Source organism: Manacus candei, unplaced genomic scaffold (assembly GCF_025592945.1).
Source record: "Manacus candei isolate 608988 ecotype Guabito, Panama unplaced genomic scaffold, ASM2559294v1 h1tg000081l, whole genome shotgun sequence".
Lineage (NCBI taxonomy): Eukaryota > Metazoa > Chordata > Aves > Passeriformes > Pipridae > Manacus > Manacus candei.
In genome coordinates, this window is record NW_026138129.1 from 3,344,472 (window position 1) to 3,365,858 (window position 21,387).

The 21,387-nt window shown below is 35.7% G+C and overlaps 1 protein-coding gene across 9 annotated transcripts in view; it reads right to left on the reverse strand.

The window, feature by feature from the left end:
• Positions 1–21,387, reverse strand: part of QKI (QKI, KH domain containing RNA binding) — a 155,994-nt gene that overhangs the window by 117,829 nt on the left and 16,778 nt on the right. The window lies entirely within an intron of this gene.

The window sequence follows — 21,387 nt, forward strand, 5'->3', positions numbered from 1 at the left end:
ACACAGTGTGACCATGAACTCATAAATATTGTTTTACTGACTACCCCTAGCAAGATAATGAAAAAATTAAGACAAGTGCAGTATCGGCATCCTGGGCAATCTCTACATACACCCACAAGTCGTGCTACTTCATTTCAAAGTAATGAAAAACTTCTCAACAGCACCAGGGAATGTCAAGGGTGGACTAGTAAGTACTGTTTATACCATTTACACCTGTATTACTCACACCTTGAAGTATTTACTTGAAAGATGTAGTTCAGAAGTTATAAACAAGGCAGTTAAAAAAGAATAATTTGATTCAAATCTAGGTTACTGTCACTAAACTATAATAATCTGAGAATGGCCACAAAGCTTTCTCTTGTTTGACCAAAAACCACATTTAACAAGAGGTTACATTTTATTTCTAAAACTGTTAAACTGGTATCTAAATTACTGCTGTAAGGATAAAAAAAAATCCCACATTTCAAAACGTATGGAATCCCAATTAGTAAAAAATGTTCTCAATGAGTTTATTTCGATATCCCTGCAGAATTGCTTAAAATTAATGTATTAAACAAGTTTCAAACCTAAAAACTAACATTTAAACAGGACTGCTCCCTAAACATTAAGACTTATGATAGCATAGGCTGTAAAGTAAAACCAGGCATCAGTAACTCCAGTCTTTTCCTTACAATTGTTACAACTGCTTTCAAAACCTTCAGAATTAACATGACATCAAAATCAGAAATCTTGTGTTTTCATCTAAACAAAGGAAGCCACAGAAAGAAGAAGTAACTTGAAATTCTAGCAGCAGACAGGAGATTCATATAACCTCTGTTTCATAATCAGTTTCTTCTCTGGCAAATGATTAACGGCTGAGATTTCACCACTTGAAAAGCTGTGGGACGGGGAGAATGTCAGAAACAAAATATCTCTGAAACGCATATTCAAGAACAAGTTATTTCTTCACTGGAAACAGACATTATCAGGTATACTATATCCCAATTTGGTAGTTAACACCTGCTTAGAATGGAAAAACACAAATTTCATCATCATATAATCATAGTTCGAGGAAAAAATCCTCATCTCCTTCTATATTGATAATTTTGGCAATGAGCACAAATTCCTCAGAACTACAAGCAGTATTTATACTGGCTGCAGTATATAAAGAAATTCTTTAGCACATCTCTGTGAACAAATATTATTATCTTCTGGCAGACTCTGTTTCCTTTTCATTCTCTTCAGATTTTCCATTAATTTACACTACACTGAAACAAGCTAGGCAGTCTGCAGAAGTACTGAAGCATAAGTAGCAGCATGGTCATTTTTATTTCTATTTGGCAGCTACTGAGTAGCTGTACTGAAAATTTCCTTTTGAAATATATCTTTCATGCAGAACATAATCACTAATATTAGATATCCTAGTTTTCACAGGAGAAAACGAACATTTATTTTAATCTTTCTCTTGCAAACAATTCTATGTCACATTCGTGACACTTTAAAGTCAAACATTGAGAACACACATAGATAGCATGATAAGCTGACTTGAGGACTACCACTCAGTTTTGGCTGGTGTGAAACCTAAGCTATCTATCATGCCTAAAACTTTACAGAGAATGAAGACACCTATCGACTCAAGGTCTTTACTCCGCTACAGGATCAGACACCTGAAATCTTGTTTTCTTTGCATGTATAGGTTTTTATTTTCTCTACATTCAAGCCAGTGGTAAAGGTGACAAACATCAGGACAGGGACAGTCAGTCACATCAACTCAGCAGTATCACTGGCTCTTTAAATGCTACTATTTCTTCTGCTTCTTAGCATTTTATCTTCTTTATTGTCTTAGATACTTTCCCTAAGACCTCAGAAGAAACATCAGAAGGAAAACATGAAATAACAAGTATTCCCAGTTTTCTTTAACTTCTGATCAGGTCTACAAACTCCCTTTCTCTGTAACACATTATCTAGGAGCAACTCTTTTCATTTATCTGGTATTTGGCAAAACTGAAGGACTACTGCTTAAATAACAAAATAATTAGATCAAATCTCCAGTTCACCCATTCTCTCTCACTTCTAACTATGGATAGAACACAACTTATCTTCCTTCCTAACATATTAGTGCAGCTGACTACAAGCATTCTCCCAAATACACAACTCCTGAAATTAGTTATCTGCTTGATAAGCCTCCTGGGATTTTTCAGATTCTGCTGAATCATTTTATACATCTTCAAGAATACTTTTTCCCCCTTTTATGACTAACAGTCATTTCCTCACCTGCCTCTTATTTAATCACATCTCTGGTGTCTCCACAAGACTCCATACAATGTATTGAATTTTGATGACATAATTACATCCAGTTCAAGCTTCTAGCCTCCTGAGTATCTTGCAACTTTGCCACTCGCTTTAGGCAGATACGAGTATCTAAAGAACTGTTCAGCACCTCCCTGAAGTTTATCAGGAGGGAATAAGGTCCCAAAAGCCTCACCTGCATCATGTTAGAAAAGATAAAAGCTCTGCTCTCTCTTAAGCTCTAGCAACCACCTGTTTTATTCTGTTCTGAAATATTTTCAACTACTTAAAAAGCTGAGTAATGCAAAAGTAGGAAGGCAACATCCTCAAAACACACCTTCTTATTTTTTAGCATTGAATTCACATATCATTTTTTTTTAAAAAAAGCCACCAGATGAACTGAAGTAAACAGTTTTTTATTTAGATTTATTTAACATTTCTTACACACTACCAAGTGGGTCTTCCCTTGCCCAAAAGCTTCTTTTGCATGTATCTCGTGAAATCACACTTCTCAAGTTCATTGGCAAGACTTTAGCTTCCTCACATTTACAATTCTTTACAGAGTCTTCAATCTCACAGGAAGCCAACTGATTTAAAAGTAAGGAAAGCTTTATTTTCAAAGTGAACATCTAAGTAAAATTCCAGCTACTTTATCACTATCTTAACACTGCAGTGGTAATTATATTGTATAACACCCTAGGGATTTAAAACAGAGTTAGCAAGGAGAGATAATTATAATAGTAGATATGGCTAAAAAAAAAAAGCATACAGCAGCTTTACCATACCTCTAAAACCTGTGAGTTCTGCAAATGCAGTAATAGGTTTCCTTTCAGAAGATCTAACTACCCACCTCTACTGTACGTAAAACTAGAAACTCACATGAAGAATTTCAAAGTCCCCATTATTCACCTTTAACAATACCCTCCTCTGTACATTTTAAGTAGTAAGTTTAGCAGTAAATGACAAATTTGTCTTGCTCACAGCACGGTAGCGGAGGAATAGACTCAAAAAAGGACAAACTGGTGTCAATACATTTATCTTGTTTCACCTTTTGTACGCCATGACATAGTCAGCCGTGGTACCAAAGACATGCATTCTGGTCCGGAGGACGTTTTCCTCCCTCTGTCCCTGAAAACTATACAACTAATGTAATCTTTTGTTTCCTTCATCTACAGATCATATTTTTCCATCTCTCTACCTAAGATATGACCTGAAGCAGGACATACTGTTTCTACTGTCTACATCTGTCTATAGATTCGTACTTTTTTGATTTCTTCATGAAACTTGACGAGAAAGTGTTCCTTCCTGTTGAGCACGTGGAAGACAGTGTTCCTATGAGTGTCTGTCATCACATTAAAAAACCATTAAGAAGGTACTCCTTTTCAGCTGTCAATTATTCCCTAAGAGGAAGTAAGACACTGCACATGTGTTTAAGACTGCTGGATTGAAATGTAAAATGGGTTTACATAAACCATCCAGGAAGAATATTCAAAGTAGGAAATCACTGAGAAGGTTCAAATCCTTCCTCTCCCACCACTCTGCAAACCACCTTCATCCCCAGTGACCACAGCTTGACTATTTCTCACCATGAAGGCTTCTTCTAAATTATACAGCTTTATCTTTTGGAAGAGCAGCAGACGTAGTTCTCACTGCAATTTAAGCTAGAACTAAGAGTTTGAAGAATTGAAACAAATCTTCTGATGTTAATGATTTGTTCCAAATTAGCTACATCCGTTTAAACAGAGTTAAACTGTCACCACTCTCAGCTAACATTTCTTTCCTAAGTCTAAGACAATGTTGAGCCATCATTGCACACAAAACTTAATTCTTGAAACCAAAGGAAATAAGACATGTTTCCCTGCCACAGAAGAGACCCTTAGCTATCATTCATGATTTTTACAATACACAGCACATGAGGGTGGGACAAACCAATGGCCAAAGTCAGCACGAGATTCAGCGCAAATCAAAACACTAACCATCTTTTAACACCCCTAGGTATGCTTCCTTAATGAAGGGAAGCACCACACTTTCAAAGACTCTCATGTACAAAGTAGTTTCTATATAAAAAAATAATAAAGTTAGGAGCAAATTTTTAAAGCTAAAAGTTTAAGAGTTATGGTAAGAAAAACAGTTACGTTCATATAGCTGAAGACCTACACGGTACTTGGATCTCAGTGATGCATAGAACATTCAGTTTCAGTTTTCTACTTTCTCACAGAAATCAAGTTATGCCCAAAATACCAATGACACCAAAATTTTTTACACAAAGCCTAATTTTACATATTTTGACAGGAAAAAGTAATTTTTTTTTTCCCTCACAGACTATGGCACTAAAATAAGGTGTAAACAATGCCTTCAGTATTTTCACAATAGTTTTTTGCAAAAAGTGAAAAATTCTGACAACAATCTATGAGAGACAACTTTATTGAGTCCATTCAATTCATGAGATTAGAATGCATTGTGCTGAGGGGCCAGGTAGGGAAGTAACTGATTCAAGTCCTTCACAGTCTTTACTACTTCACAGTTTAAATGGAACAAAATGTGTTCGGTAAGTTAATATTTTTATTGCACACAACTGCTGCTAGATCATCAATTTAAGCATTTAAGAGTTACTTTTAAGGAATAAAATATATTTTTTCGAATTCTTCTGTTATCAGAAAGATCCCCCAACTAGAAAACAAAGGTTACAAACATTCTAACATATAAACATATAATTACCACTTCGGAAGATCCAAATCCATTGAATATGAATCCAAAATTTATACAGGCAAACTATTCCATTTTCCATTAAAGCATTAACCATTAATTAAACAACTGCAACTAGATACCAGTTCATTTTATATAATACACAGTGCTTCAAACAGCACCCAACAACACTGTAAACAATATGGAAAATATAACTAAGAATGGAGAGAAAAAGCAGAAAATGTATGTAACTATTATATTCTGCTCTTACTGAAAAATCTCTGAAGACAAGTGAATTATAACTTCTCTTGAAAGCGTTCTGAAGGCTAGTGCAGAGCACGTACTGTAACTACAAGATGAGTTCATGTTCACCCTCTGCACAAAAAGAACCTTGTTGACACAGCACATACCAAACTGAAATACAACCTTTATTATAAAAAATTAAAAGAGAAAACAAAGTAACATCACACCATTAATGCACTAGATCAATAAGCACTATCTCTTAGAAGAAATGAAAAAGAATGTCAAAAGTTCTGTACATCACCACTGAGAATATGGCAGTGTCACCCAACAAAAAAAAAAAAAAAGAGTGTTTGCATTTCAAATTTCAATTCACTTTTTTAATGCCCTGGAAAAACTACAGGTTCTTCTCCTTTGCTTCTCTGAGCCCAATCTAGTGGTACACCTCCAATGATTAAACTGTCAGTCCAGTGATAAGTGGGCAGCACTTTCAGCAATTTGTCAGCACTCTTGGTGTCAAAATTCAGTAATTTCTTTTTGCAAGAAGAGCCTGTAAAACTCCTTTTGTGGCAATTGTAAGGTTTGCATCAAACTGACTTCAAATCCAAATAGAGCACACTCATCTGTTCTCTTTGTATAAATGTCAACAGAAAGCTTTTAAGTGCTTTATTATTGGTGGAACATTGCAACTCGTGTGTTTTCTAATCTAGCAGCTTTAGTATGCTTACTTGGCAAAGAAATAGCTGGTTTTATTCATCACAATTTTAACAGTCTTCACAGTTAATACCAGTGCTGTTTGCTACTATTGCTGATGCAGCAGAAATAGCAATGCTAGCAAAAAAACAAGTCATTTTTAATATTGTGCCACATGGATCTGTACCCGCATGCATCGTCAATATACAGCCTAAAATGCTGGCAAGTATTTACACCTCCCACCCCGATATTAATCGGTGAAATGCCCGAGCATCAGATAAACAAGATTCATAGCATCTTTCCTTCAGAAATCAATACACAGTAGAGAAAAAAAAATAAATTTTAGACTTAGGATCAAGCATCAAAGCTGATAAAACAGATTTCTGACAATTTTCATATATCAGCAATTTTGGTTTAAAGCATGACCTTGAACTCTGACATAATTAACTGGCAAATTTAAAAGTCATGCATCTGTTTCCACTCACTAAAACTGGCATTTATGTTATTTAACATTATGACACGTCTGAACGGCCAGAGCAGGTCTGATAAAAAGTCCATCAACTCTTCATTACAGCTGACAGTGGCAATCTGCATTTGCTTAGAAAAATAATATAAAGAAGATTAAATACACCCTCACTTTCTTGGTAAGCTCAAAAAACTGTACATTTAAGATTAAGTTCCGGTATGTGGGTATGTGTCTCATCAGATCCCAATCCTATGATCCAAAAACCTAAATATCTTTAACATAAAAATCAGTATAGAAGTTCCCAAGAGGACACCTGAAAGAACTTTTAAGCAGTCTACTTAGCATATTCAACTAACATAATATTGCAACTGACACACGCTATCCATCCACATCCAAATGAGTATCTTCATAAAATGGAAGGTTTCTTGAGGTGAGTAATTAGCTGACAGACAGAAAACAGTAAAACTGAACTAAACATTTAAGAGTCAAGGAAAGTGATAGAGAATATGAATATTTGTTAAGTCTCAGCACTAGATCAAACTTACACAATAACTCCAAGTAAATGAACATATACTGTTCTGCTTGTTACAAAATTTCCTTACAACACAGGTTAGATTAACAGCATCAAACTTTTCAAAACATTCACCATTGGTAAAGTCCATGAGCACAGCACAACTGCTGAAGCAGATTTGGTGGTTCACATGTGTATCAGGCTTAATTACTACCCTCACAAAAATCTACTCTAGCTGCCTTTAGCAGCAAGTTGCCCCTAAATACTTACAGAATCACAGAACCAATCAGGTTTGAAAAGCCCTCTGAGATCATCAAGTCTAACCTATGATCCAACACTGCCACGTCAACTAGACCATGGCACTAAGTGACACATCCAGTCTTTTCTTAAACACCTCCAGGGATGGTGACTCCACTATCTCCCTGGGCAGTCCATTCCATGTTTAATCACCCCTTATGTGAAGAAATTTCTCCTAATGTCCAACCTAAACTTCCCCTGATGCAACTTATGACTATGTCCTCTAATCCTGTCCCAAACTGCCTGGGAGAAACGACAGACCCCCACCTGGCTACAACCTAGTTTCAGGGAGTTGTAGAGAGTAATAAGGTCACCGCTGAGTCTCCTTCAGACTAAACAACCCCAACTCCCTCAGCCACACCTCATAGTACTTACCCTCTAACCCTTCACCAGCTTTGCAGCCCTTCTCCAGACTCACTCTAGCATCTCAATGCCCTTCATTTGTTACAAGTAGCACAGCTAAATGTACATCAAGCTGCCAAATCTATTCTAAGTTTTGGTTTGTTTGTTGTTCTTTCCACACCCAGTAGCATAAATCAAATGTTTAACATGTAACCATAATAATAAACAACCTGAACATCTTAGATGTGGGACAATCTGCAGTAATACAAGTCTGTACAAACTACTCTTCATCAGAAAGGTTAAAGAAAGGAGTCATCTATTCTGTGACATTTAAACAACGTTACTTGGTGCTATTTAAACACATCAACTTGACAATATCAGCTCACATAGAACGTCTACGGTTTTAGTTCCTCACATGGGTATTTTTTAAGCAAAAAAATCTGTTACCTCAGTTTACTATCTTTTTTTGAAATTGATCTTCGTGAACAATGTAGATTGACTGGTTTGCAATGGATCTTCTCTACCCAGACACTATCCCCTTCTCCCTTCACAAGAGTCAACTGCTGTCAACTTTCCGCAGGTATATTGTGCATATGAAATAAACTGTACTTACGTTGAACAACTGTGAAGTCATGCAATGGGAAGCTCTGCAGTAAAGCCAAAAGAATATTCTCTCAAAAAGTATACTGAGTACTTCAGAAAACAGCAGCCTAATTCACATCAGAATCCCATAGATATCAGCAATCCCGTCTACTCTATGCTATTCTGCCAATATGTGCAAGGAGTGCATAAAAATAAAGGGCAAGACACTATTTTACGACCTTTAAACCAAAACAAACTGATTTAAACAAATTCCTTGCTGAGACCCTCCAAAATGATGAGTTTTGAAGTTTACTGTAGAATGACGGAGTTAACCTAAATTTCATGTTTGCTTACTCTTGGAACTGAGAAACAAAAACTGCTAAAAAAATCTACTTGAAAACTAAACAGCAACACCATTAGATTCCTCTCTGTATTCAAAGGTGCATCATAAGGCTCATCAATTTCAAAGAGCAACATAAACTACATGCAGTTATTTTCTCAGTCTTTGTAAAGCACCCACAAAGATCCTCTACTGTTAGCAATTAGAAGAAAACATTCCATTGGTTAATGTACTCTGTCTTTTGTATGAAAGGAGGGGTTTTTTTTTTTTACTTCCGTGATCACCCAAAAGTAATTACCTATTCACTAACACAGTAATGCTAGTGAGTCTTCTCTCTTTTACTATTTGCTTTAAGGCCAAATCAAATTTCGCACATTTTAACAATGCAAATCCAATCTGAGGGAACACAAAACTTGATCGCTAATATAAAGTATTTCAGGAACTTTTGGAAAGTGAAAACGCATACATATCCCTCCTGTTTCCTCTGTGATTTTTCACATAGTTTTGTATGTCTCTGTGTCACAAAACTCAACCTTCAACAGTTAATGCACACAGCGATTACCCGACATATTAAAAAACGCTATACATCTGGACCATACTTCATGACCTAAAGGGGAGAAAAAATAATTAGTCAGTATTAGCTGATTAGTTGTGAAGTACTAACATCATGCATTCTTTACTAAAAAAGATATATACTATACTGCTATTGAGATGCTGATGAAAACACTTTAAAAACAAGGATTTGGGCACTATAGTTTTTGTATCTGTGACATCTAAAAAAACTGATTATTGGTTATCAGTTGAGGAATTTACCTAATACTTTAAGATACAAAACACCAAAATCTAAGAAAGCAAGCATACCTAGTGATAATCATATGACTTAGCTATTAAGTGAACATTTCTAGTTCTAACCTACTAATATATCAACACAAGGGTATTCCAGTACTTGTAAGCAATGTCTCTCTCTGTATATGAAGTACAATTTCCTAAGAGGTCCACCTGACAACTTTCATCACTTCAGCTGGAACCTAATCCATTTGAATGGGACTGACTAGTTCCTCTCATTCCCAATTTACTTTTTCTTAGCTGATCACACACAACAGTAGTACAATCCCACTTTTATACACACTGCTCCCCATCACACGGTATTGTTTTAAATGCTGCCCTACCCAGGCTCTGTCAGCATTTTATTTGCGAGACTAAGAAAGCAACCCTTTTTAGTTGACAAGTACCAGCACTGACAAGTTAGTCATCTACAACATTAAAAACGTTAACTCTTACACTGCTCTGACAATAATTACATTATGAAGATGCACTGTGCAACTTTAAGTATTAGGAGACTCCCCAATGTTAGGCACTACATAAAGATCTCTACTTTACCAAATACATAACCAACACTGTAGCTTAAGAAATTTGACAACACAGCTGACCAAGCTACAGCCCTAAATTAAGCATTATCCACCAGTGAGAAAAGATTATACACATCCAATATATCTTTTAGTTTATATTTATTAAGCTACAAAGCTTAATTAGCAGACATCGGTTCTTACTATAGCAGTAGTTAAATATTCCTGCACGTCATGAACTGATAGACTTATCCATTACACTGCTGGTGAACTAGTATTTTGCTTTAGTAAGCAAAGAAGACTTCAAAGGAGATGGCCATCAAATCGGGTTATTATTTAGATTTTCAAAACAGGTAACTTCGATGAAGTAATGGAACTTGTTAGCAAAATCATCTGAACATAAGAGGTCAAATACAAATGTTAGAAAGAAAAAAATGAAAATCCTGAGTTGAAAGCACAGTAACCAAACATGTGCTCATGCCAGAAAACACTCCAAAATTTAATTCTGGAATAAATATTCCAGCCAGACACATTAGCCCATTTTTATTATTATGCCAAATTTCAAACATGTTGAAGAATTTAAAAAATTGTATGAAAGTCTGTAAAGCATATGACAGGTTTACCACAGATAGACAGTGCTAGACTAACACAGTAACTGTAAGAGCGCTCAAGGAAACAGAGCAATGCTAAGTTGAGTTTCCCATGCAATCCTCTGCATGGAATTTAACTAAAGAAATTTGGTTAAAACATGGCAGGGAGGTTGGAACTAGATGATGTTTAAGGTCCCTTCCAACCAAAACCATTCCGTGATTCTATGAAATGGGGACTCCTAGAAAAGCTCTTCAAGGTATAAGCTAAAACAAAGTGACAATAGCTGTGCTAAAAGTAGAACTAATTAAAAGGAGGTTAAACAAAGGTGATGAAAAAACCTCATAAAGAGTGGACTGAATAATCTCTAAAAATACATTAGGGAAGAGGAATCTCACTCTAAATTGTTAATGCTACAAAACAAGGAGGTTCCCCCACCAATAAAAAGTCTTCTGTATGACACTGATGGGATGCAAAACCCATTATCAATCACACACTGACCAGGAGGGACACCAAGCAGTGACAGCAGTAAAGGAAAAAATATCTTGATTCGGCAGTATGGTATTTTCAATAAAGAACTGAAAAAACTGCATGAGCAACTCTTAAAATGCTGCATATAATTTAAGTCATCCTCATTTAGAAAAAAATACAGAAAATATTAAAGTATATTCACATCATGTAAAAATGGACAGCCACTCACAGGAAAAAAAAAGAAAACAAAAGAGCAGTTTGCTCATTATGAATACACTGAGGAGTGTCACCAGAGTAAGAGTTACAAGGACAACATGTGTAGTAAAATTAAATAGATTTTAGCTGCCCACAAGTACAACAGTAATAAAAATTCTGAATTTGAGACACATGATTTTGGAAGAACACACCACAGTGAATTCTCTTATCTAGGGAAAAAAATTAAATCAAACATGATCTGTTTTCAGATAACATAAATGATACATAGCTTGGGATATGATTTCCTTACCAAGACAGGTAAGGACATCAAAACAAATCAGGGCACATACCAAAAATAATTCTGTACGCACGTGGTTTATCAAACAGCTCTATGACCCACACCTACCCACAGCAAGATTAAGGTTTTTATTTCAAGCACCAGACTTAAAAAGAATCTATTAAAATTGCTAAATATGCTAACAATTTTACCTTACAGAAAATTGTAATTTATTATACAAACACAAACGGTGACAAAAACTTATATATGAGAAATATAGCTAGCAAAAAATTTTGTAACATCATTAAGGCGTTGAAAGAATTTTAAAAATGCTTGTATTTATGCTAGGTGGCATCTACAGAAAACAGCATTACTTAAAAACTGTCACTGAGTTCCTCTATTACAACTGTTAAACAACTTCAATATCACATTGACATGATTAAGACAACCAGTCAGCTTTGAAAAGCTGGTCATTTTTCATCAACCTAGGGAAAAAAGAAGTGTGCTTGAATTCACTGCAAATACATACACCTGAGTAATCTTCTAAAAGATAAATGTACCTATGTAAACATGGTTCTCCAGGGTGGTGAAACCTGGCAACAACTAAACTAAATCTTACATGATTGAGACCTAACTTCAAGGTTAAAAAAATAGGCTGTTGATAATTGTAATTTTTAGTAAAGCTGAGTATTTATTCAGACTTGAACATAAGTTAAAACGAAGAGACATGTTAGTATACTAATCTTACAGTTATCCATCCTTTTGTACTGTGCATTAGTTCAGCCATCTGACTCAACACATTACCAACCAGCAGGAAATCAGCAAGGCAACTAACTCTTTCTAAACATGCACAGCCAGCAAAACTTTAGAGAATCAACTACTGCTATTACCATCACCCTCTGACAAAATGAGAAATAAGAACATTGCTACTTAGGTTTCTTTTACTACAATTAAATGTACTAACAGTTATTTGTCCTAAGTTATTTATTTTTATTCCACATAGTGAATGGAATGTTTAATTTGCAGTTGAGTATGTTAAAATCTATTTAGACCACCTTTAAAGTTTCGTTTCTGTCAAGAAAAAACAAAGTTTTATACTATGACAAAATCCCATTGACTATCAGAGGTATAGGTAGATTCACAATTCTTCTTGCTCCTTTACATGATAAAGATACCTACCCACTTTTCAAAAGCTAGGGTACTACCTACTCTATTAGGCAGATTCTCATTTCCACAACCACAGGACCATGCTTGGTTCCCTCAACCATAACAGAGCTTTCACTCAGAATAATGAGACTGTAGGTGGCTTGCCTACTATGTAAACAGAAGTAAGTATTTGGTTAGTGATACTACTCTAGAAGTACTATTTCTAGAAGTAATCAGAATAAAACCGACTAGGTCAGGCTTTCTAATCAAAAATATTTTTCGTTTTACACAAAGTATTTGATTTGCATATTACACCAGTTCCCCATTAGGCATATCTGCCTTGACAGTGAGGTAGCCACAGTCAAAACTGTCCTCAGAGTATTTTGGTCAGTGCGAGTCAAAACTACCTTGAAGGATATCTTTCCAAGGGTACACAGGTAACTTAAGCCCTCTGCCATGAGATTCCAAGTGGCACAGTTATGTACACTGATAACAGCAATCAACTAAAACCTAATAAAACAAAACCACAGTCTGTCCTCAAAAAACATCAATTGCACTCTCTTCAGGAACATGAAGAGGTTACTACTTCTTGATAAACTACTACTAATTTTTTTAGAATTTCACAATGTAACTATCCTGAGAACTATGACAATATTATCATATACTCTTGGTTCCAAAATACACAGCAAAAATGCCATTATTAATTGAAATAATTCTTCACATTTCTAATCCTCAATTACTATTACAAGTCAGTAACAATAATTATTACTACTACCAGATATTTAGGCCCTGCCTTGAGACACTACACCAATCACTCTCAACAATAAGTGCAATGCTTCTTTCCATATACATTAATATACAGTGTCTTGGTCTATAACTTATGTCTTTAAGTTAATATTTTCTTGTTCAACACCAAGAGGCATTTTCTAAAAAGTCTGAGGAATCCCACTTTTCGGGGAAATAGATCTTTATGAACAATTCCATTAAATACTATAAAGAAATCAAAGATGTGATTTTTTTTCCTATGATATTTAAGACAATTGATTCTAGAAAACATATCTCAAACTGAAATACTTGTTAAAACACTCAGTGCACATGTTTAACATTTAAGATGAAAGTTGAATACACTTCGAGCATGTTTTGGTGTACTTTGCAAAAAAACAAAACAACATGACCTGACAATGCTTTAAGGGCATGTCCTAGTTACAGAACATATAACTTCGAGGCAGGGGAGCCTTTCTTTTTCTTCACACCAATGACTAGGCGGTGATAATTCCCCTCCGGAAAGGCATTAACACCTTCAACGTAGCCTGAGGGGTCATCTCTGCTAATGGGCCACCTTGGACTGGCCTAATAGGCAGCTACAACGACCTAGACCATCCCAGATTCCAAAAATATCCCACAACTCACAGAGTTAAATCGCCCATTGTGAAACTCCCCACCCTGTGGGAGGTACTGCGCTTTGCACAGGGGCCAATGAACACTGTTCTGTTCTCATCCCAGGGTGCTGGGTTTTACATGTGTCTTTTGGGGTAAAACAGTTTTTCTCAGTATCATTGTATTTATTGTAATCTTTTTAGTAAATTGTAATCTGTACTCTGACTTGTAATCTCTCTGCAATTGGGTTCATTTCTTCTGCCAATTTACTTTTAAACCAGCACAGGGTGCAACAGTCTGTTTAATAAGCATCCAGACCCTTTATGAAATAAATCTTCTCTATGTAGATGCCTTTGGTGGGTTCTTCTCGTTTTTTACAAGATATTTACTTTGAGACGGCAAAAATCCAGCACAACATGCATACACAGCATAACAAGTTCTCAGGTAACTGATTGTTTTTCATTAAGTAAAAGTATGATCAGTTTTTCTTCTTCCTTACTTAATAAGCTTGTTATTCTACAAGTCACCTGTGACAGTCACTCAAATCCAGTAGCAAGATGATAGGCCACTGCAAGTCTCACAGAGGCAGCTCTGGTCCTTACTCCTTTAAGGGGGGGGTGGGGTGGGGGAAGTGAAAAAAAGAACAACCAAACAAAAAAACCTAACACTTCAGATAACTGCTGCCTGAAATTCCCCAGTATCAGAAACATCACTCTTCCAAAACAAGCATGTCTGAACGTTCTCGTCTGTGTGCACCTTACGGATCAGTTATACTGCCACAAAACAACTGTACTCATATCTGGCAACTTGCTAAATTCAACCAGTCAGCTAGGCTGGCATTTTTCCATTCAAAGACCTCTGCTGCATGAAATAAGGTATTAACTGACAGCAGAAGAAGATACTGTCCAGCAGCAAGGAGGAATGAGACAATTTGCCTCTGGGTTTCACAGATCTTTCCTGACAGCAAAGACATGGCAAGACTCCAAAACTTTGGGTTTACTCCAGGCTCTGGAAAGCAGTTTCCTGTAGCAGACACATACTTTTTGCCTGTTTTCATCATCCCAAACCTTCTCCTACTCCCAAACTGTCTTTTCTCCATACTTGTCACATTTTTTGCCCATAGAAGATACAATTCTTCATTCCTTCAGTTAGTTCTAGTTTACGCCCAACATCCCCTTCTACCTCCACAAACTATGAAGGACGGCTACACCACCAGACTTTTGCCCTAATATTATCTTCCTGTTTAAAACAAACAATTCCTTCTTGAAAGCTGAGACTCGACAAGAAACAAAGCTTTTGCTTACAACATGGGAAACTCAGTCCATTCTCTCAAGCCCATTCCCCAGACCCACAGAAACTAACAGCAGCAGTTACATGGCTTTCTCAGGCTGGAATAAAGCTTGCCTATCCTATAAGATAGCTCAGTAAGAGAAACTTCATGGAAATGCAGCACATCCTCAGTAGGATAATCTTTTTGGACATTTAAAGTGCTCAAATGCAAACATGCGATCTATCTCATTTAAACCTAGGCAGCCTTCCAGAAAAAATGACAAAAGCACTCACTTTAGCAACCTCTCACAGAAAATTTTTCCTGAGTATTTTGTTTTAAAATACTAGGACTTTTTCCCCATGTTCATTCTTGAAAACTTTGTCACTGCTTTAACTGAAGCCTAAACTACACAGTTGGCATGAGAAGCTTTAGGTAGTTCTGCAAATTTAATACAACACAAGAGGTCATTTAGTGGAATATGTAATGCAACCTAACCAAAAGCTGTATCAGAGCTATTTAAAATATATATGATAGCACCACACATTCCTGAGATCTTATCTGCAGCTTTGCATTACATAATTCATACACTTCTTCAGAAGCACACCCATACTCTGATTGACTGAAACAGGATTTCAATTTATGCACCAGAAATACTAGGATTACTGGTATCATATTAGCAGTATTTTTCAGTGTGACAGTGTTTGCTAGCCTGCTCACATAGTCACTATTTGAATTTTCTTTCATGGTTTATCTTGAGTATCTAAAGGAAAACCACCTCCTGCCAAAAAAACAAAACACCAAACAACCCACAGAAACATCCCTCCCTACCTTTTCCCCCACCCCTTAAACCACGACCATGCTCTCCCCTATGCCAAGATGTATTTCAACTTTAAATACAGAGTATCAAAATGGAACCAAGATGAGGCCTCAACTACACACCAGCTTACACTACTGCTTATACTACTGCTTCCAACATTAATTGCCAGAACTATATTCTGCCTGAGCAGATGAACCACCACTCATAAAATCATAGCCATGCACGACTACTAATGGTACATAGCTACGGCTACATTACCAGAGGGGAAATAAAATTTTAACACATACTCTGTTGAGCAGGAGTGGAAAAGTCTCATTTTCTTTCTCCATTTAACATTCAAGACTTGTTTTCACAAACTTTGAGTACAAAAGCAATCCAAACCTGAAACAGTCTTTCAGGCTTTATTTTCTTCTACTTTCTGTCTCTTTCTAACTCTTTCACCCGCTCTCACATACTGGCTGCAGGGGGAAACAATCTTTTTTTAAAGTCATCTTAGAAGGATAAAGAAAAAAGCAAAGGCAAATAGGCAATCCCCTCCTGCCACTAGACCTGCAGAGCATCTGGTAAGAGCTTGACTGCTTTCAATTACATTGTGCTGAGGAAAAAAAAAAAAAAAAACCCACAAAAAAACCCCAACAAACCAAAATGAAACCTGAACAAACAGAAAAAAATCCATAGAAGAGCACAGAAGAGCTTTTTGGAGTCCTCTATCCCTCACTGACACTAAAAACTCATTTCAATGTGATTTTCCTATAGAACATGGAACACTAAAGTGTTCTTTTTCAGTATCAAAAAGCACTCTAGGTAAAGTCTATAAAGCTCCATACAGTGTAGCAAAGAACTAGAAATACAACCAGTAACACTAGTTATAATTACTATTCAAAACAGCCTGGATGCATGCTGAATACATTTCAGCTTGACATGAAAAGTTTACATGAGGATATTCTATTAGTTTCCCTCACTAATGTGATTGGTATTGAATGAAAATATCTTAGTTGTTTTATTTTTTCCACTTTGAAAACCAGTAGCCTCAGTATCAACTACTATGATTACTCTAAAAATTAAAAAAAAAAACTAAAAAAACCAAAAAACATTGAACTGCAAATTGCAGCTGTGCGTTTTAACAGGAGACATGAATACTGGGAGCTTTGCACTCCATTTAGGTAAGTGGTTGGCATAATCCCCCAATTCCTCCTTAAGGAGCAAATTAAAAATCAATAAAAGTAACCACCACAACATCTCTGAGAATAACCTCTGTCACCTGCAACATCCCTCCTTTAGGTCACTAATAAAATTTAAGTGAAACATGGAGATATTGCTGACTGCATGATGAAGCATCTGGACTCACAACTACCAGTACTGGGAGGAGATCCTAAAATAAAGTTTTCAGTTGATATCAACATAGAAGTACATTCTGCAATGAAATTAAGAGACCTGTGTATTTAAGCAACCTGCTTTTAATATTTACTAAGACTTTCCCAAATTATTTCAAGACTGTGAACCACATAGCTTGCATTGGAGACATTTATTAAAATTTACTTTGTTTCTGCATTTCAGTAAACTAACTTTTGTCCACTCAGAGAAATATCAGTAATTGGTAAAACTGAGAAGTAAATTCAGTTTCCTACATCTTTCCATTCATTTTCCATTCTTACAAGAAAAGCAACCAAAAGGCAACTCTAATTTTTACAGATTCACATCCCCACCTCAATAAACAAACAGTACTAATTAAACAATCTTTTCTTTCTTATTCTGCTCCTAACACAACTTTTACATCTGGTTAAGAACGTGAAAGATAAAAAAAGGTGAAGGAGGGGAAGATGTTTTTCTTCTTAAAAACATCTCAATGAAATACCAAGAACAAAACTGAACTTCCAAGATTTTCATAAAGATTTCTCAAAAGACACTACTTCTCAATTTAACTCATTTCAGCCCACTATCAGATGCACAGATCATTTCTTTAACTTGGGAATGACTAGATGCCCTACCTAAAAGTCTTCCTTAACGACAAATGCCTAGATATGTATTTACTAGAGACAAACTGAAAATAGAGCTTTACAAATTCAGTCAACAAAGCAAAACAGAATCTAAACTATGAATGGTAAGGCTTCAGCAAATGTTACTTATGAAAGCTATTAAATGTTAGAATAGATTGAGACTCTTCAAGAGGACGGCAATACAAAATGTAGCAGATTAAACCCAATGCTATGAAGTAAATATGAAGTAAATTCAAAGTAAATTAAGCAGGGGGAAAAAAGTGCTTTCTTACACACAGTGCTAAGGTTCAAGAGCAACAATTCAGAAAAAAGTCCACACCATTTTGAGTAGCATAACAAAGACATTTAAAAAATAATTAATTTTAGGACCCCTAAAGAAATAGAATAGAAAACAAAAAAAACCCCAGAATATGGTTAAAATAAAACAAGGGTTACCATTACAGAGTAAGCATGCAGCACAGAACACACAAGTTTAAATAAATAAGAAAATCCAAAGGCACAGACGATCTTCATTGCAGTTTACAACAGCAAGATCTTCTGTACTACGCTCTGTAGAGAATCTCTCACCTTAATCAAAAGACAAAGCTCTTTCTGAAAGCTTATAACGTAAGTATCAATACAGGGAAGCAGAAAAATGAGGTGGAAGTAGGCAGTATAATATATATGGTTACAAGAACAGACCTAGAAAAACCTGTTTAGTGAAAAGATAAAGAAGACAAGATAGGATGAACAGCATAAAGAAAGTAAACCAAGACAATTTCCCTTATTTAAACTCAAGGTGAAAACCACACTGGATCAAATGAAGGCAGCAAAAGGAAACCCATTTTGATATAATACAGACAATACTGCCAAACTGCAAAAGTAACTTCATGCAACTGAAGCAGGTGAACAGCAACGTAATCACTGTTATTGGAAATAGACCATAAGAGTTCTTAAGTGCACCACACACAAAGAAATAGTGACAAGAAGCTAGAATACCCTCCGTTTCCTTGACAGGCATTTCCTCTGTGTTGATCAACACATAAAAACAAAAACCAGTAGGAAAAAATTAACTTGAAAAAAAATTGATTTACACCAGTGTTTGAAGATAACAGAGCATTAATCATACATTGTACTGAGAGTAAAATGTTACTACTGGTAGTTTTTGTTATGTCTTACCATCGGTTGTAACATGAGTTACAACTCATTTTTAAGAGGATATTAAATTCTTTTGGATTTTAGGGTTTATGTTTGTTTGTTTTTAATCCGAAACTTAGCAAAGGTGAATGGCAACAAGAAGGTTAAGTCTACACAGACATTGAACAGTGAAAATAAGGTTAATCATAACCAAATAGAAGAGGCAAAGAACAATCACAGTGAGCTGCTCTCTTTACAGAAAAAGAAAAGCATAGTTAAAAAGACACCACTCACCCCAGAAAAGAATTGCATACCTTGAGAAAGTTGTAAAACATAGATTAAAAAACTGACAGTACAAGAAAGTTCACTACCCTGGAGGAAGGAGACTACATATCCCAAATTATACAACAAACTCCAGAAGAAATCAGAAACATGGACTATTACTCCAAAAAGTCAGGTTTGCTCTATCACTTCTTCCTTTGAAGGATAAGAGTTACTAACCTTAACAGCACAACGCTGTTAGAAAATGAAGTTCCTTAACATCTCTCACACCATCTCTGCCTCAGTAGGCCAATTCAAGTCATTAATTGAGCAAAAGACTTCCTACATTTTCTGGTTTGCTTGATTAGCTTTCTTCCAGGTTACTGAGCTGAAACAGATCACTAAAGAACTCACTGAATGCCACAATTAGAAGAGGGGAAGTAATGGGGACACCTTTCTAAACAAGAAACTACTTTTTGCATCATCAAACTACTGAATTAGTTCAAAACTATCCTTCATAACTTCTTTCCAAGGTGTACCAGTAACTAAAACAAAATGAGGTTGTACAGTTATTTTGAAGTAAACAGGTTGGATATAATCTCTTTTTCGGTTAACTCAGCAAACACATTCCAGTTTCAGCTCTATTCAAGACCCATACTCGGTCTTTCAGAAGGTAATAGAAACATAAGAACAGGAGTCAATGTTATATACCGGCAACCAGAGTTAGCTGGTATATCTTAACTTGTCCACCTGTGGTAAGAGTTCTAAGGAAAAGTTAGTCCCTCATACAAAGTGTGTCCAGTTACTGGGTTCATTTGAATCTACCACAGTCTTAGAACATTAATATAGCATAAAACAAGATTATAAATGCTACTGCACATTTCTAAAGCAAGCTGGGCCACATTTTTCCTAAGACTAGAAAATATAGAAATGTATACAGAAAATATATTCTATAGGAACTTCAATCTATATTTTCTATAGAAAAATAGAAATAATTCAATATGGCAAAAGACAGTCAAGAACTTGCCAACCACGCATTTTATTTTGCTACAAGTCTATGCTTTAAGCAAAGGAATATGGATGAATTACACATTAACTACAGATACGGTGTGTGGCAGACTTCCAATAACTACCAAAATAAGGCTCAGCTGTTTTCATCACACAGTGACTTAATAATCCTCATGTCTTCTGGTACTAAGAGTACTACCTATCAGGAAGCTTTACTTTACAAAAAAATAATAATAATTAAAAAATTAAAAATAGTAAAACCTATCGGAAAACGGTAACAGATTTGATTTTCTAAAGGGCATAACCAAATCAAGAACAAGAAATGAGCGCCTCTTCTTTCATATACTAACTGAAAAGATTCTTTATGTTGGCCAAGAAATCTGGCCATTTTTTACCTTAGGGATTATATAACCAAGAGAATCATTCTAATACAGACCATACTTCTCATGTCTTTTAAGACGAGAAACTGGACCAATGAAATACTTGAAAGAATATACTTACCAGATGCCATGCCTGATGTCTTAATATTAAGTGTTCCTATTCTCTTCATATTAAAGTCAGTGATCAAATCCAATGCTATTCATTCTTCCACCTGAATGATGATCAGCTCTCAAGGCACCCAAAATGGCAGTGTTGTAGTGAGGACATTTGGTTAAGAGTTCAGTAAAAGTAGCTATTTCTAAAACAATTATCTGCAATTCTTTCTATGAACAGATGATAAGCATACCATCTTTTAGTAAGCTCTTAAAGTATATTTTGCGTTTTTTTTTAAATATAGCGTCCATCATATATGGGAATCATATTTGTACATTCAGTTCCCAGTTATCATACAGGAAGAACATCAGCATTTAGCACTACTAAATATAAGGGATTAAAATTCACTGAAGGGTAGCAGTACTAACAATTCTGAAAAATGCTGCGCCTCTATCAAAAATTATGTTAACATACTATTAGAGACTTCCAATGGGACTTCAAGACCAATTAAATTATTTATAGAACTGCTTCAATGCAAAGTCTTCAAATATGTGGATATGCGGGTTTTAAATGTCAAATCACGCTAGGGTTAAATGTGACACAAGGGGAAATCTGTGTTG